This window comes from Pseudophryne corroboree, chromosome 5 (assembly GCF_028390025.1).
Source record: "Pseudophryne corroboree isolate aPseCor3 chromosome 5, aPseCor3.hap2, whole genome shotgun sequence".
NCBI classification, from domain to species: domain Eukaryota; kingdom Metazoa; phylum Chordata; class Amphibia; order Anura; family Myobatrachidae; genus Pseudophryne; species Pseudophryne corroboree.
Genome location: NC_086448.1, coordinates 162,817,465 through 162,836,043, shown reverse-complemented (window position 1 = coordinate 162,836,043; position 18,579 = coordinate 162,817,465). Strand labels below are relative to the sequence as shown.

General features: G+C 50.2%; 1 protein-coding gene across 1 annotated transcript in view; it reads right to left on the bottom strand.

Moving 5' to 3' along the window:
• Nucleotides 1–18,579, bottom strand: part of NUB1 (negative regulator of ubiquitin like proteins 1) — a 176,863-nt gene that overhangs the window by 143,881 nt on the left and 14,403 nt on the right. The window lies entirely within an intron of this gene.

Below are 18,579 nucleotides of genomic sequence, written 5' to 3'. Positions count from 1 at the left end.
TATAAAACGAATAGTTCTCCATTCTTTCAATGCAACAGAAACACTGCCACAATTATTGTGAATCAAAAGATACACCCCCTATATCAGAATGGCTTACAGAGATGGCGAAAGGTATACATTCAAGTATTTGACTGCCCAGTGGTTTGAATAGTATAAAAACTTCATAGCTGCACTAACATGTATGATGAGAAAGACCTAAGGAAAACATGGTGACATGTCAATTGATGGTGTGCATTTCTGTCTTTTCCCCTGCATGGAACACCATGGGTTAACGCAAAGAAACCCAATGACTATGCATAAACTGTGGAACCCAATGGGTTTCCCTACGCGTTAAATGAAGAGGGTGCATTTAACACAGATCCATGGCCCTCATTCCGAGTTGTTCGCTCGCTAGCTGCTTTTAGCAGCATTGCACACGCTAGGCCGCCTCCCTCTGGGAGTGTATCTTAGTTTAGCAGAATAGCGAACGAAAGATTAGCAGAAGCAGTTTCTGAGTAGCTCGAGACTTACTCCTACACTGCGATCAGCTCAGCCCGTTTCGTTCCTGGTTTGACGTCACACACACGCCCAGCGTTCGGCCAGCCACTCCCCCATTTCTCCAGACACTCCTGCGTTTTATCCTGGCACGCCTGCGTTTTTCCGCACACTCCCAGAAAACGGTCAGTTTCCGCCCTGAAACACCCACTTCCTGTCAATCGCACTCCGATCACTTCAACGATGAAAATTCTTAGTTCGGACGTGAGTACATCTACTAAGTTTTGTGCTAAAATACTTAGCGCATGCGCGCTGCGTACCATGCGCATGCGTATTTTTGCCTTAATCGATCCGTTGCGAAAATCGTCAACGAGCGAACAACTCGGAATGACTCCCCCCATGTCTCCCGGGGAATAGTGTGTAGGGCTTCTCGCAGCTAATTGAATCAGGCATAGCAAATCAATTATTTGTGGGGTAAACACTGCAGATAATTAAATTCCCCCAATAGAGGCGAGAGGGCCCTGCTTGGAATCTTACAATCTATACGGGAAATAAGCAATGATACACAGATTGGTGCCACCTATTGCATACTGGTCCAGCCAGATTGCAAAGATAATTTGTGGGCTGTATGATCCAGTCACACTGGAATCTTGGCCAAGGATCAGGAGGATATGAAAGTGGAGAAAGAGAAAGTATGTACGTAGAGGTATGTGTTGACTGTATAGAGGGGATGTAATTAGGTAAAATAGCTTATGAAGATCAAAATATATTCATTTCAAATACTCAAGATCTCAAAAATACCCATAGCTATGAAGGAACTGAAAAAGCAGAGCGCAGACAGGATAGGACTCAATAGTTTCGTGAAAAAATTGACAAATAATATCCTCAAAAATAAGAATTTACTCACCGGTAATTCTATTTCTCGTAGTCCGTAGTGGATGCTGGGTACTCCGTAAGGACAATGGGGAATAGACGGGCTCCGCAGGAGACTGGGCACTCTAAAGAAAGATTAGGTACTATCTGGTGTGCACTGGCTCCTCCCTCTAAGCCCCTCCTCCAGACCTCAGTTAGGGAAACTGTGCCCGGAAGAACAGGCACTACAAGGAAAGGATTTGGAATCCAGGGTAAGACTCATACCAGCCACACCAATCACACCGTACAACTTGTGATAACTATACCCAGTTAACAGTATGAACAACAAATGAGCCTCATTAACAGATGGCTCATAACAAAACCCTTTAGTTAAGCAATAACTATATACACGTATTGCAGAGAGTCCGCACTTGGGACGGGCTCCCAGCATCCACTACGGACTACGAGAAATAGAATTACCGGTGAGTAAATTCTTATTTTCTCTGACGTCCTAGTGGATGCTGGGTACTCCGTAAGGACCATGGGGATTATACCAAAGCTCCCAAACGGGCGGGAGAGTGCGGATGACTCTGCAGCACCGCATGAGCAAACTCAAGGTCCTCGTCAGCCAGGGTATCAAACTTGTAGAATTTTGCAAACGTGTTTGACCCCGACCAGGTAGCAGCTCGGCAAAGTTGTAATGCCGAGACCCCTTGGGCAGCCGCCCAAGAAGAGCCCCCTTCCTTGTGGAATGGGCTTTTACTGATTTAGGATGCGGCAGTCCAGCCGCAGAATGTGCAAGTTGAATCGTGCTACAGATCCAGCGAGCAATAGTCTGCTTAGAAGCAGGAGCACCCAGCTTGTTGGGTGCATGCAGGATAACAGCGAGTCAGTATTTCTGACTCTAGCCGTCCTGGAAACATAGATTTTCAGGGCCCGGACTACATCCAGCAACTTGGAGGCCTCCAAGTCCCGAGTAGCCGCAGGCACCACAATAGGTTGGTTCAAATGAAACGCTGATACCACCTTAGGGAGAAATTGGGGACGAATCCTCAATTCTGCCCTGTCCCTATGGAAGATCAGATAAGGGCTTTCACATGACAAAGCCGCCAATTCTGACACACGCCTAGCCGAAGCCAAGGCCAAATATATATGACCACTTTCCACGTGAGATACTTCAACTCCACGTTCTGAAGTGGCTCAAAACAATGTGATTTTAGGAAAACCAACACTACGTTGAGATCCCAAAGGTGCCACTGGAGCAACAAAAGGGGGCTGAATATGCAGCACTCCCTTAACAACGTCTGAACTTCAGGCAGCGTCTTTCCAAGCCTTTAACAGCGTAGGAATCACTTAATCTGGAACGCCCTTTTCCGTTAGGATCCGGCGTTCAACCGCCAAGCCTTCAAACGCAGCCGCGGTAAGTCTTGGAACAGACAGGGCCCATGCAGTAACAGGTCCTGTCTGAGATACAGAGGCCATGGGTCCTCCGAGATCATTTTTTGTAGTTCTGGGTACCAAGTTCTTCTTGGCCAATCCGGAACTACAAGTATAGTTCTTACTCCTCTCTTACTTACTATCCTCAGTACCTTGGGTATGAGAGGAAGAGGAGGGAACACATAAACCTACTGGTACACCCACGGTGTCACTAGTGCGTCCACAGCTATCGCCTGAGGGTCTCTTGACCTGGCGCAATACTTTTTAAGCTTTTTGTTGAGGCGGGACGCCATCATGTCCACCTGTGGCCGTTCCCAACGGTTCACAATCTGCGTGAAGACTTCTGGATGAAGTCCCCACTCTCCTGGGTGGAGGTCGTGCCTGCTGAGGAAGTCTGCTTCCTAGTTTTCCACACCCGGAATGAACACTGCTGACAGTGTTAGCACGTGATACTCCGCCCATCGGAGAATCCTTGTGGCTTCTGCCAACGCCATCCTGCTTCTTGTGCCGCCTTGTCGGTTTATATGGGCGACAGCCGTGATGTTGTCTGACTGAATCAGCACCGGCTGGTTTTGAAGCAGGGGTTCTGCTTGCCTTAGGGCATTGTAAATGTCCCTTAGGTCCAGAATATTTATGTGTAGGGAAGTCTCCTGACTCGACCATTGTCCTCGGAAATTTCTTCCCTGAGTGACTGCTCCCCAACCTCGGAGGCTTGCATCCGTGGTCACCAGGACCCAGTCCTGAATGCCGAATCTGCGGCCCTCGAGAAGATGAGCACTCTGCAGCAACCACAGCAGAGACACCCTGGCCCTCGGGGACAGGGTGATCAGCCGATGCATCTGAAGATGCGATCCTCACTTGTCTAACAGGTCCCACTGAAAGTTCCTTGCATGGAACTTGCCGAAGGGAATTGCTTCGTAAGAAGCTACCATCTTTTCCAGGACTCGCGTGCAATGATGCACCGACACCTGTTTTGGTTTCAGGAGGTCTCTGACCAGAGATGACAACTCCTTGGCCTTCTCCTCCGGGAGAAACACCTTCTTCTGTTCTGTGTCCAGAAACATGCCCAATATCAGCAGACGCTTCGTAGGAACCAGCTGCGACTTTGGGATATTCAGAATCCAGCCGTGCTGTTGTAGCACTTCCTGAGATAGTGCTACTCCGATCAACGACTGCCCCTTGGACCTCGCCTTTATAAGGAGATCGTCCAAGTACAGGATAATTATAACTCCCTTCTTTCGAAGGAGTATCATCATTTTGGCCATTACCTTGGAATACACCCTCGGTGCCGTGGACAGACCAAACGGCAACGTCTGGAATTGGTAATGTTAGTTCTGTACCACAACCTTGAGGCACTCCTGGTGAGGTGGGTAAATGGGGATATGTAGGTAAGCATCCATGATGTCCAGTGATACCATGTAATACCCCTCTTCCAGGCTTGCAATAACCACCCTGAGCGATTCCATTTTGACCTTGAACTTCCTTATATAAGTGTTCAAGGATTTCAAATTTAGAATGGGTCTCACCGAACCGTCTGGTTTCGGTACCACAAACATTGTGGAATAGTAACCCCGTCCCTATTGAAGGAGGGGAACTTTTATTTTCACCTGCTGGAGGTACAGCTTGTGAATTGCCGCCAGTACTACCTCCCAGTCCTGGGGAGTAGCTGGCAAGGCTGATTTGAGGTAACGGCGAGGGGGAGACGCCTCGAATTCCAGCTTGTATCCCTGAGATACCACTTGTAGAACCCAGAGATCCACCTGTGAGCGAACCCACTGGTCGCTGAAGTTCCGGAGACGCGCCCCCACCGCACCTGGCTCCATCTGTGGAGCCCCAGCGTCATGCGGTGGACTTAGTAGAATCAGGGGAGGATTTTTGTTCCTGGGAACTGGCTGTCTGGTGCAGCTTTTTCCCTCTCCCCCTGCCTCTGGGCAGAAAGGAAGCACCCTTAATCCGCTTGCCTTTCTGAGGCCGTAAGGACTGTACCTGATAGTATGGTGCTTTCTTAGGTTGTGAGGGAGCCTGAGGTAAAATAAGAATTTACTCACCGGTAATTCTATTTCTCATAGTCCGTAGTGGATGCTGGGGACTTCGTAAGGACCATGGGGATTAGCGGCTCCGCAGGAGACTGGGCAAAACTATAAAGAAAGCTTTTAGACTACTGCTGTGCACTGGCTCCTCCCACTAAGACCCTCCTCCAGACCTCAGTTAGGATACTGTGCCCGGAAGAGCTGACACAATTAGGAAGGATTTTGGATCCCGGGTAAGACTCATACCAGCCACACCAATCACACCGTATAACTCGTGATACTATACCCAGTTAACAGTATGAAACATAACTGAGCCTCTCAACAGATGGATCATAACAATAACCCTTTAGTTAGGCAATAACTATATACAAGTATTGCAGACAATCCGCACTTGGGATGGGCGCCCAGCATCCACTACGGACTATGAGAAATAGAATTACCGGTGAGTAAATTCTTATTTTCTCTAACGTTCTAAGTGGATGCTGGGGACTCCGTAAGGACCATGGGGATTATACCAAAGCTCCCAAACGGGCGGGAGAGTGCGGATGACTCTGCAGCACCGAATGAGAGAACTCATTCAGGGTATCAAATTTGTAGAATTTTGCAAACGTGTTTGCCCCTGACCAAGTCGCAGCTCGGCAAAGTTGAAGAGCCGAGACCCCTCGGGCAGCCGCCCAAGAAGAGCCCACTTTCCTCGTGGAATGGGCTTTTACCGATTTAGGATGCGGCAGTCCAGCCGCAGAATGTGCAAGCTGAATCGTACTACAGATCCAGCGAGCAATAGTCTGCTTAGAAGCAGGTGCACACAACTTGTTGGGCGCATACAGGATAAAGAGCGAGTCAGTCTTCCTGACTCCAGCTGTCCTGGAAACATAAATTTTTAGGGCCCTGACTACATCCAACAACTTGGAAGTCTCCAAGTCATTTGTAGCCGCAGGCACCACGATAGGTTGGTTCAGATGAAAAGCTGATACCACTTTGGGGAGAAACTGGGGACGAGTCCTCAATTCTGCCCTATCCATATGGAAAATCAGATAAGGGCTTTTACAGGACAAAGCCGCCAATTCTGAAACACGCCTGGCCGAAGCCAAGGCCAACAACATGACCACTTTCCACGTGAGATATTTCAAATCCACGGTTTTCAGTGGCTCAAACCAATGTGACTTTAGGAAATCCAACACCACGTTGAGATCTCAAGGTGCCACTGGAGGCACAAAAGGGGGCTGAATATGCAGCACTTCCTTAACAAAAGTCTGAACTTCAGGTAGTGAAGCCAATTCTCTCTGGAAGAAAATCGATAGAGCCGAAATCTGGACCTTAATGGAACCCAATTTAAGGCCCACAGTCACCCCTGACTGTAAGAAGTGCAGGAACCGGCCCAGCTGAAATTCTTCCGTTAGGGCCTTCCTGGCCTCACACCACGCAACATATTTTCGCCATATGCGGTGATAATGGTTTGCGGTTACTTCTTTCCTAGCTTTTATCAGCGTAGGAATGACTTCCTCCGGAATGCCCTTTTCCTTCAGGATCCGGTGTTCAACCGCCATGCCGTCAAACGCAGCCGCGGTAAGTCTTGGAACAGACAGGGCCCCTGCTGCAGCAGGTCCAGTCTGAGCGGTAGAGGCCATGGGTCCTCTGACATCATTTCTTGAAGTTCCGGATACCACGCTCTTCTTGGCCAATCCGGAACAATGAGTATAGTTCTTACTCCTCTTCTCCGTATTATCCTCAGTACCCTTGGTATGAGCGGAAGAGGAGGGAACACATAAACCGATCGGTACACCCACGGTGTTACCAGAGCGTCCACAGCTATCGCCTGCGGGTCTCTCGACCTGGCGCAATATTTTTCTAGCTTTTTGTTTAGGCGGGACGCCATCATGTCCACCTGTGGTTTTTCCCACTGGTTTACAATCATTTGAAAGACTTCTGGATGAAGTCCCCACTCTCCCGGGTGGAGGTCGTGCCTGCTGAGGAAGTCTGCTTCCCAGTTGTCCACTCCCGGAATGAACACTGCTGACAGTGCTAACACGTGATTTTCCGCCCATCGGAGAATCCTTGTGGCTTCTGCCATCGCCGTCCAGCTTCTCGTGCCGCCCTGTCGATTTACATGGGCGACCGCCGTGATGTTGTCTGACTGGATCAGAACCGGCTGGTTTTGAAGCAGGGGTTTTGCCTGACTTGGGGCATTGTAAATGGCCCTTAGTTCCAGAATATTTATGTGCAGGGAAGTCTCCTGACTTGACCATAGTCCTTGGAAGTTTCTTCCCTGTGTGACTGCTCCCCAGCCTCAAAGGCTGGCATCCGTGGTCACCAGGACCCAGTCCTGTATGCCGAATCTGCGGCCCTCTTGAAGATGAGCACTCTGCAGCCACCACAGCAGAGACACCCTTGTCCTCGGAGACAGGGTTATCAGACGATGCATCTGAAGATGCGATCCGGACCACTTGTCCAACAGGTCCCACTGAAAGGTTCTTGCATGAAACCTGTCGAATGGAATCGCTTCGTAGGAAGCTACCATTTTTCCCAGGATCTGCGTGCAATGATGCACCGACACCTGTTTTGGTTTTAAGAGGCCTCTGACTAGAGATGACAGCTCCTCGGCCTTTTCCTCCGGGAGAAACCCTTTTCTCTGTTCTGTATCCAGAACCATCCCTAGGAACAGCAGGCGTGTCGTAGGGACCAGCTGTGACTTTGGAATGTTTAGAATCCAGCCGTGCTGTTGTAGCACTTCCCGAGATAGTGCTACCCCTACCAACAACTGCTCTCTGGACCTCGCCTTTATCAGGAGATCGTCCAAGTACGGGATAATTAAAACTCCCTTCCTTCGAAGGAGTATCATCATTTCCGCCATTACCTTGGTAAAGACCCTCGGAGCCGTGGAGAGACCGAACGGCAACGTCTGGAATTGGTAATGACAATCCTGTACCACAAATCTGAGGTACTCCTGGTGAGGATGGTAAATGGGGACATGTAGGTAAGCATCCTTGATGTCCAGCGATACCATGTAATCTCCCTCGTCCAGGCTTGCAATAACCGCCCTGAGCGATTCCATCTTGAACTTGAATTTTTTTATATATGTGTTCAAGGATTTCAAATTTAAAATGGGTCTCACCGAACCGTCCGGTTTCGGTACCACAAACATTGTGGAATAGTAACCCCTTCCTTGTTGAAGTAGGGGCACCTTTACTATCACTTGTTGTGAATACAGCTTTTGAATTGCCTGTAACACTGCCTCCCTGCCTGAGGGAGTGGTTGGCAAGGCAGATTTGAGGAAACGGCGGGGGGGAGACGTCTCGAATTCCAGTTTGTACCCCTGAGATACTACTTAAAGGATCCAGGGATCCACCCGTGAGCGAGCCTACTGATTGCTGAAATTTTTGAGACGGGCCCCCACCGTACCTGTCTTCGCCTGTGGAGCCCCAGCGTCATGCTGTGGACTTAGAGGAAGAGGGGGGAGGACTTTTGCTCCTTGGAACTGGCTGTATGCTGCAGCTTTTTCCCTCTACCTCTGCCTCTGGGCAGAAAGGACGCGCCTTTAATCCGCTTACCCCTATTGGGCCGAAAGGACTGTACCTGATAATACGGTGCTTTCTTTGGTTGTGAGGAAACATGGGGTAAAAATGTAGACTTCCCAGCTGTTGCTGTGGAAACGAGGTCCGAGAGACCATCCCCGAACAATTCCTCACCCTTATAAGGCAGAACTTCCATGTGTCGTTTGGAATCTGCATCACCTGTCCACTGCCGAGTCCATAACCCTCTCCTGGCAGAAATGGACATTGCACTAATTTTGGACGCCAGCCGGCAAATATCCCTCTGTGCATCCCTCATGTATAAAAGTGCGTCTTTTATATGCTCTACGTTTAGCAAAATAGTGTCCCTGTCTAGGGTATCTATATTTTCTGACAGGGAATCTGACCACGCAGCAGCAGCGCTGCACATCCAGGCTGAAGCTATAGCCGGTCTCAGTATAATACCTGTGTGTGTATATATAGATTTCAGGATAGCCTCCTGCTTTCTATCAGCAGATTCCTTCAGGGCGGCCGTATCCGGAGACGGTAGTGCCACCTTCTTAGACAAGCGTGTGAGCGCTTTATCCACCCTAGGGGATGTTTCCCAGCGTGACCTATCCTCTGGCGGGAAAGGGTACGCCATTAGTAACCTCTTAGAAATTACCATCTTTTTATCAGGGGAAGCCCACGCTTCTTCACACACTTCATTTAATTCTTCAGACGGAGGAAAAGCTACTGGTAGTTTTTTCTCTCCAAACATTATACCCTTTTTTGTGGTACCGGGGGTAACATCAGAAATGTGCAACACATTTTTCATTGCCTCAATCATGTAACGTGTGGTCCTACTGGAAGTTACATTAGTATCTTCGTCGTCGACACTGGAGTCAGTATCCGTGTCGACATCTGTGTCAACCATCTGAGGTAGCGGGCGTTTTAGAGCCCCTGATGGTTTTTGAGACGCCTGGGCAGGCACAGGCTGAGAAGCCGGCTGTCCCACATTAGGTATGTCGTCAAACCTTTTATGTAAGGAGTCGACACTATCACGTAATTCCTTCCACAGCACCATCCACTCAGGTGTCGACCCAGCAGGGGGTGACATCACATTTACAGGCATCTGCTCCGCCTCCACATAAGCCTCCTCATCAAACATGTCGACACAGCCGTACCGACACACCGCAAACACACAGGGAATGCTCTGACAGAGGACAGGACCCCACAAAGCCCTTTGGGGAGACAGAGAGAGAGTATGCCAGCACACACCAGAGCGCTATATAACACTGGGATCCACTATCAATGAGTGTTTCCCTATAGCTGCTTTTTTATATATATTACATATATATATAATATCTATACTGCGCCTAAATTTAGTGCCCCCCCTCTCTTTTTTACCCTTCTGTAGTATTCTTAGACTGCAGGGGAGAGCCAGGGAGCTTCCTTCCAGCGGAACTGTGAGGGAAAAATGGCGCCAGTGTGCTGAGGGAGAAGCCCCGCCCCCTTTTCGGCTGACTTTCTCCCGCTTTTTCTGTAATACTGGCAGGGGTAATTTTACATCTATATAGCCTCTGGGACTATATATGATGTATATTTTGCCAGCCAAGGTGTTATTTATTGCCCTCAGGGCGCCCCCCCCCCCAGCGCCCTGCACCCATCAGTGACCGAAGTGTGAGGTGTACATGAGGAGCAATGGCGCACAGCTGCAGTGCTGTGCGCTACCTTGGTGAAGACCGAAGTCTTCTGCCGCCGATTTTCCGGACCTTCTTCGTGCTTCTGGCTCTGTAAGGGGGACGGCGGCGCGGCTCCGGGAACGAACACCAAGGTCGGGTCCTGCGGTCGATCCCTCTGGAGCTAATGGTGTCCAGTAGCCTAAGAAGCCCAAACTACCACCTGTTAGGTAGGTTCGCTTCTTCTCCCCTTAGTCCCTCGCTGCAGCGAGTCTGTTGCCAGCAGATCTCACTGAAAATAAAAAACCTAAATATACTTTCTTTCTAGGTGCTCAGGAGAGCCCCTAGTGTGCATCCAGCTCAGCCGGGCACAAGAATCTAACTGAGGTCTGGAGGAGGGTCTTAGTGGGAGGAGCCAGTGCACACCAGTAGTCTAAAAGCTTTCTTTATAGTTGTGCCCCGTCTCCTGCGGAGCCGCTAATCCCCATGGTCCTTACGGAGTCCCCAGCATCCACTTAGGACGTTAGAGAAAAATGTTGATTTCCCAGCTGCTGCTGTGGATACGAGGTCCGAGAGACCATCCCCAAACAATTCCTCACCCTTATAAGGCAAAACCTCCATGTGCCTTTTAGAATCAGCATCACCTGTCCACTGCCGGGTCCATAATACCCTCCTAGCAGAAATGGACATTGCATTAATTCTAGATGCCAGCCGGCAAATATCCCTCTGTGCATCCCTCATATATAAGACGACGTCTTTAATATGCTCTATGGTTAGCAAAATAGTATCCCTGTCGAGGGTATCAATATTATCTGACAGGGTATCAGACCACGCTGCAGCAGCACTACACATCCATGCTGAAGCAATTGCAGGTCTCAGTATAGTACCTGAGTGTGTATATACAGACTTCAGGATAGCCTCCTGCTTTCTATCAGCAGGCTCCTTCAAGGCGGCCGTATCCTGAGACGGCAGTGCCACCTTTTTTGACAAGCGTGTGAGCGCCTTATCCACCCTAGGAGATATCTCCCAACGTGACCTATCCTCTGGCGGGAAAGGGTACGCCATCAGTAACTTTTTAGAAATTACCAGTTTCTTATCGGGGGAATCCCACGCTTCTTCACACACTTCATTCAACTCATCTGATGGGGGAAAAAATAAGAATTTACTCACCGGTAATTCTATTTCTCGTAGTCCGTAGTGGATGCTGGGAACTCCGTAAGGACCATGGGGAATAGCGGGCTCCGAAGGAGGCTGGGCACTCTAGAAAGATTTATGACTACCTGGTGTGCACTGGCTCCTCCCACTATGACCCTCCTCCAAGCCTCAGTTAGGACACTGTGCCCGGACGAGCTGACATAATAAGGAAGGATTTAGAATCCCGGGTAAGACTCTTACCAGCCACACCAATCACACCGTACAACTCATGATACTATATCCAGTTTGACAGTATGAAAACAACTGAGCCTCTCAACAGATGGCTCAACAATAACCCTTTAGTTAACAGTAACTATTTACAAGTATTGCAGACAATCCGCACTTGGGATGGGCGCCCAGCATCCACTACGGACTACGAGAAATAGAATTACCGGTGAGTAAATTCTTATTTTCTCTGACGTCCTAATGGATGCTGGGAACTCCGTAAGGACCATGGGGATTATACCAAAGCTCCCAAACGGGCGGGAGAGTGCGGATGACTCTGCAGCACCGAATGAGAGAACTCCAGGTCCTCCTCAGCCAGGGTATCAAATTTGTAGAATTTTGCAAACGTGTTTGCCCCTGACCAAGTAGCTGCTCTGCAAAGTTGTAAAGCCGAGACCCCTCGGGCAGCCGCCCAAGATGAGCCCACCTTCCTTGTGGAATGGGCATTTACAGATTTTGGCTGTGGCAGGCCTGCCACAGAATGAGCAAGCTGAATTGTACTACAAATCCAGTGAGCAATAGACTGCTTAGAAGCAGGAGCACCCAGTTTGTTGGGTGCATACAGGATAAACAGCGAGTCAGATTTTCTGACTCTAGCCGTCCTGGAAACATATATTTTCAGGGCCCTGACAACGTCTAGCAACTTGGAGTCCTCCAAATCCCCAGTAGCCGCAGGCACCACAATAGGCTGGTTCAGGTGAAACGCTGACACCACCTTAGGGAGAAATTGGGGACGAGTCCTCAATTCTGCCCTATCCATATGGAAAATCAGATAAGGGCTTTTACATGATAAAGCCGCCAATTCTGACACTCGCCTGGCTGAAGCCAAGGCCAATAACATGACCACTTTCCACGTGAGATATTTCAGATCCACGGTTTTTAGTGGCTCAAACCAATGTGATTTTAAGAAACTCAACACCACGTTGAGATCCCAAGGTGCCACAGGAGGCACAAACGGGGGCTGAATATGCAGCACTCCTTTCACAAATGTCTGAACTTCAGGTACTGAAGCTAGTTCTTTTTGAAAGAAAATCGACAGAGCCGAGATCTGTACTTTAATGGAGCCTAGTTTTAGGCCCATATTCACTCCTGCTTGCAGGAAATGCAGAAATCGACCTAGTTGAAATTCCTCTGTTGGGGCCTTTTTGGCCTCGCACCATGCAACATATTTCCGCCATATGCGGTGATAATGCTTTGCCGTAACATCTTTCCTGGCCTTAATAAGCGTAGGAATGACTCCTTCCGGAATACCCTTTTCCTTTAGGATCCGGTGTTCAACCGCCATGCCGTCAAACGCAGCCGCGGTAAGTCTTGGAACAGACAGGGCCCCTGCTGTAGCAGGTCCTGTCTGAGCGGTAGAGGCCACGGGTCCTCTGAGAGCATCTCTTGAAGTTCCGGGTACCACGCTCGTCTTGGCCAATCCGGAACCGCGAGAATTGTGTTTACTCCTCGCTTTCTTATTATTCTCAATACCTTTGGTATGAGAGGCAGAGGAGGGAACACATAAACCGACTGGTACACCCACGGTGTCACTAGAGCGTCCATAGCTATCGCCTGAGGGTCCCTTGACCTGGCGCAATATCTTTTTAACTTTTTGTTGAGGCGGGACGCCATCATGTCCACCTGTGGTTTTTCCCAACGGTTTACCAGCATCTGGAAGACTTCTGGATGAAGTCCCCACTCTCCCGGGTGGAGGTCGTGTCTGCTGAGGAAGTCTGCTTCCCAGTTGTCCACTCCCGGAATGAACACTGCTGACAGTGCTAGTACATGATTCTCCGCCCATCGGAGAATTCTTGTGGCTTCTGCCATCGCCATCCTGCTTCTTGTGCCGCCCTGTCGATTTACATGGGCGACTGCCGTGATGTTGTCTGACTGGATCAGCACCGGCTGGTGTAGGAGCAGGGATTTTGCTTGACTTAGGGCATTGTAGATGGCCCTTAGTTCCAGAATATTTATGTGAAAGGAAGTCTCCTGACTCGACCATAGTCCTTGGAAGTTTCTTCCCTGTGTGACTGCCCCCCAGCCTCGAAGGCTGGCATCCGTGGTCACCAGGACCCAGTCCTGTATGCCGAACCTGCGGCCCTCTAGAAGATGGGCACTCTGCAGCCACCACAGTAGAGACACCCTGGTTCTTGGAGACAGGGTTATTAAGCGATGCATCTGAAGATGCGATCCGGACCACTGGTCCAACAGGTCCCACTGAAAGATTCTGGCATGGAACCTGCCGAAGGGAATTGCTTCGTAAGAAGCCACCATCTTTCCCAGGACCTGCGTGCAGCGATGCACTGATACCTGTTTTGGTTTCAGGATGTCTCTGACTAGAGATGACAACTCCCTGGCTTTCTCCTCCGGGAGAAATACTTTTTTCTGGACTGTATCCAGAATCATACCCAGGAACAGTAGCCGTGTCGTCGGAACCAGCTGTGACTTCGGGATATTCAGAATCCAGCCATGCTGGTGCAGCACCTCCTGAGATAGTGCTACTCCCACCAACAACTGTTCCTTGGACCTCGCTTTTATCAGGAGATCGTCCAAGTACGGGATAATTAAAACTCCCTTTTTTCGAAGGAGTATCATAATTTCCGCCATAACCTTGGTAAATACCCTCGGTGCCGTGGACAGTCCAAACGGCAGCGTCTGGAATTGGTAATGGCAATCCTGTACCACAAATCTGAGGTACTCCTGGTGAGGATGGTAAATGGGGACATGCAAGTAAGCATCCTTGATGTCCAGGGATACCATGTAATCCCCCTCGTCCAGGCTCGCAATAACCGCCCTGAGCGATTCCATCTTGAACTTGAATTTTTTTATGTATGTGTTCAAGGATTTCAAATTTAAAATGGGTCTCACCGAACCGTCCGGTTTCGGTACCACAAATAGTGTGGAATAGTAACCCCGGCCTTGTTGAAGCAGGGGTACCTTGATTATCACCTGCTGGGAATACAGCTTGTGAATTGCCGCTAGCACCGCCTCCCTGTCTGAGGGAGCAATCGGCAAGGCAGATTTTAGGAACCGGTGGGGTGGAGACGCCTCGAATTCCAGTTTGTACCCCTGAGATACTATTTGAAGGATCCAGGGATCCACCTGTGAGCGAGCCCACTGATCGCTGAAATTCTTGAGGCGGCCCCCCACCGTACCTGGCTCCGCCTGTGGAGCCCCACCGTCATGCGGCGGACTTGGCAGAAGAAGCGGGGGAGGACTTTTGCTCCTGGGAACCTGCTGTTTGCAGCCTTTTTCCCCTACCTCTGCCTCTGGATAGAAAAGACCCGCCTTTTCCACGCCTGTTTTTCTGGGTCCGAAAGGACTGAACCTGATAAAACGGCGCCTTCTTAGGCTGTGAGGGGACATGGGGTAAAAATGCTGACTTCCCAGACGTTGCTGTGGAAACTAGGTCCGAGAGACCATCCCCAAATAATTACTCACCCTTATATGGCAACACTTCCATGTGCCTTTTAGAATCTGCATCTCCTGTCCACTGGCGAGTCCATAAGCCTCTCCTAGCAGAAATGGACAATGCACTTACTTTAGATGCCAGTCGGCAGATTTCCCTCTGTGCATCTCTCATATATAAGACTGAGTCTTTTATATGGTCTATGGTTAACAGGATCGTGTCTCTGTCTAATGTGTCAATATTTTCTGACAGTTTATCTGACCACGCAGCGGCAGCACTGCACATCCAAGCTGACGCAATAGCTGGCCTAAGTATAATGCCTGAGTGTGTATATACAGACTTCAGGATCGCCTCCTGCTTTCTATCAGCAGGTTCCTTGAGGGCGGCCGTATCCGGAGACGGTAGTGCCACCTTTTTAGACAAACGTGTGAGCGCTTTATCCACCCTAGGAGGTGTTTCCCAACGTGACCCATCCTCTGGCGGGAAAGGGAACGCCATTAGTACCTTCTTAGGAATTACCAATTTTTTATCAGGGAAAGCCCACGCTTCTTCACACACTTCATTTAATTCATCTGATGGGGGATGAAAACATAATACCCTTTTTAGTGGTACCTGTATTTATATCAGAAATGTGTAACACCTCTTTCATTGCCTCAATCATGCAGTGAATGGCCTTAGTGGGCATCAGGTTAGACTCATCGTCGTCGACACAGGTGTCAGTATCAGTGTCGACATCTGGGTCTGCGGTCTGTGGTAGCGGGCGTTTTAGAGCCCCTGATGACCTGTGCGACGCCTGGACAGGCACGAGCTGAGAAGTCGGCTGTCCCACATTTGGCATGTCGTCAAATTTCTTATGTAAGGAGTCTATACGTGCACTCATTTCTTTCCATAAGCTCAACCACTCAGGTGTCTGCCCCGCAGGGGGTGACATCCCTTCTAAAGGCATCTGCTCCGTCTCCACATCATTATCCTCATCAAACATGTCGACACAGCCGTACCGACACACCGCACACACACAAGGAATGCTCCAATTGAGGACAGGACCCACAAAAGCCCTTTGGGGGGACAGAGTGAGAGTATGCCAGCACACACCAGAGCGCTATATAATGCAGGGACTAACTGAGTTATGTCCCCTATAGCAGCTTTTATAATTTTACTGCGCCTAAATTTAGTGCCCCCCCTCTCTTTTTTTACCCTTTTCTGTAGTGTAGACTGCAGGGGAGAGCCAGGGAGCTTCCTTCCAGCGGATCTGTGAAGGAGAAATGGCGCCAGTGTGTTGAGGGAGATAGCTCCGCCCCTTTTCCGCGGCCTATTCTCCCGCTTTTTCCTATATTCTGGCAGGGGTATTTTCCACATATATAGCCTCTGGGGCTATATATTGTGGTATTTTTGCCAGCCAAGGTGTTATAATTGCTTCTCAGGGCGCCCCCCCCCAGCGCCCTGCACCCTCAGTGACCGGAGTGTGAAGTGTGTGTGAGGAGCAATGGCGCACAGCTGCAGTGCTGTGCGCTACCTTGGTGAAGACTGATGTCTTCTGCCGCCGATTTTCCGGACCTCTTCTTGCTTCTGGCTCTGTAAGGGGGATGGCGGCGCGGCTCCGGGACCGAACACCAAGGACTGGGCCTGCGGTCGATCCCTCTGGAGCTAATGGTGTCCAGTAGCCCCTGAAGCCCAATCCGGCTGCAAGCAGGCGAGTTCGCTTCTTCTCCCCTTAGTCCCTCGCTGCAGTGAGCCTGTTGCCAGCAGGTCTCACTGAAAATAAAAAACCTAAATCTATCTTTCTTTCTAAGGGCTCAGGAGAGCCCCTAGTGTGCATCCAACCTCGGCCGGGCACAAAATCTAACTGAGGCTTGGAGGAGGGTCATAGTGGGAGGAGCCAGTGCACACCAGGTAGTCATAAATCTTTCTAGAGTGCCCAGCCTCCTTCGGAGCCCGCTATTCCCCATGGTCCTTACGGAGTTCCCAGCATCCACTAGGACGTCAGAGAAAACACTGGCTGCTTTTTCTCCCCAAACATAATACCCTTTTTAGTGGTACCTGGGTTAACGTCAGAAATGTGTAACACATTTTTCATTGCCGTAATCATGCAACGGATGCCCCTTGTGGATTGTGTATATGTCTCATCCTCGTCGACACTGGAGTCAGACTCCGTGTCGACATCTGTGTCTGCCATCTGAGGTAGCTGGCGTTTGTGAGCTCTTGATGGTCTTTGAGACGCCTGGGCAGGCACGGGCTGAGAAGCCGGCTGTCCCACGGCTGTTACGTCATCCAGCCTTTTATGTAAGGAGTTGACACTGTCGGTTAATACCTTCCACATATCCATCCACTCTGGTGTCGACCCCGCAGGGGGTGACATCACACTTATCGGCACCTGCTCCGCCTCCACATAAGCCTCCTCATCAAACATGTCGACACAGCCGTACCGACACACCGCACACACACAGGGAATGCTCTGACTGAGGACAGGACCCCACAAAGTCCTTTGGGGAGACAGAGAGAGAGTATGCCAGCACACACCACAGCGCTATATAATCAGGGATTTACACTAACACTAAGTGATTTTTCCCTATAGCTGCTTTACATATACAGTTTGCGCCTAAATTTAGTGCCCCCCCTCTCTTTTTTACCCTTTGAGCCTGGAAACTGCAGGGGAGAGCCTGGGGAGCTGTCTTCCAGCGGAGCTGTGAAGAAGAAATGGCGCCAGTGTGCTGAGGGAGATAGCCCCGCCCCCTTCTCGGCGGACTTCTCCCGCTCTTATTTTTATATTATGGCGGGGGATTTTTGCACATATATAGTTTATTAGACTATATTATGTGCTGTTCGCCATGTAAGGTACTCTAATTGCAGCCCAGGGCGCCCCCCCCCCCCAGCGCCCTGCACCCATCAGTGACCGGAGTATGTGGTGTGCATAGGGAGCAATGGCGCACAGCTGCAGTGCTGTGCGCTACCTTAATGAAGACCGGAGTCTTCAGCCGCCGATTTCCAGGATGTTCTTCTTGCTTCTGGCTCTGCAAGGGGGACGGCGGCGCGGCTCCGGGACCGGACGACCGAGGCTGGGCCTGTGTTCGATCCCTCTGGAGCTAATGGTGTCCAGTAGCCTAGAAGCCCAACCTAGCTGCAAGCAGGTAGGTTCGCTTCTCTCCCCTAAGTCCCTCGTAGCAGTGAGTCTGTTGCCAGCAGATCTCACTGAAAATAAAAAACCTAACAAATACTTTCTTTACTAGAAGCTCAGGAGAGCCCCTAGTGTGCAACCAGCTCGAGCCGGGCACAGATTCTAACTGAGGTCTGGAGGAGGGGCATAGAGGGAGGAGCCAGTGCACACCAGATAGTACCTAATCTTTCTTTAGAGTGCCCAGTCTCCTGCGGAGCCCGTCTACTCCCCATGGTCCTTACGGAGTACCCAGCATCCACTAGGACGTCAGAAAAATGAGTACTATGAAGTGGGGAAGAACGGGATCCGGTTAGGATCCTGGCAGTCGGGATCAGACAGTCAAAATACAGACGCCGGGATCCTGACACTACGTACAATGCCCGCCAGCAACCAGACAAGTATCACTATCCCGGCGACGGAATTCTGACCTCCGGGATGCCAAATAAGGATGTCACAGGCCGGCGGAGAGGCAAGCTGTGCAGGGGGGAGGGGGAGGTTAGGTTGCAGGGGAAGATTAGGGCTAGGCTGTAGGGGGGGTTTGGGCTCCACCGGGTAGGTTAGGGTTAGGCTGCGGGGAGGGGCGGAGAGGATTAGGGTCAGGCTGCAGGACAGGAGGGTTAGGGTTAAGGGGGGTTAGGTATCAGGGATAGCTTTA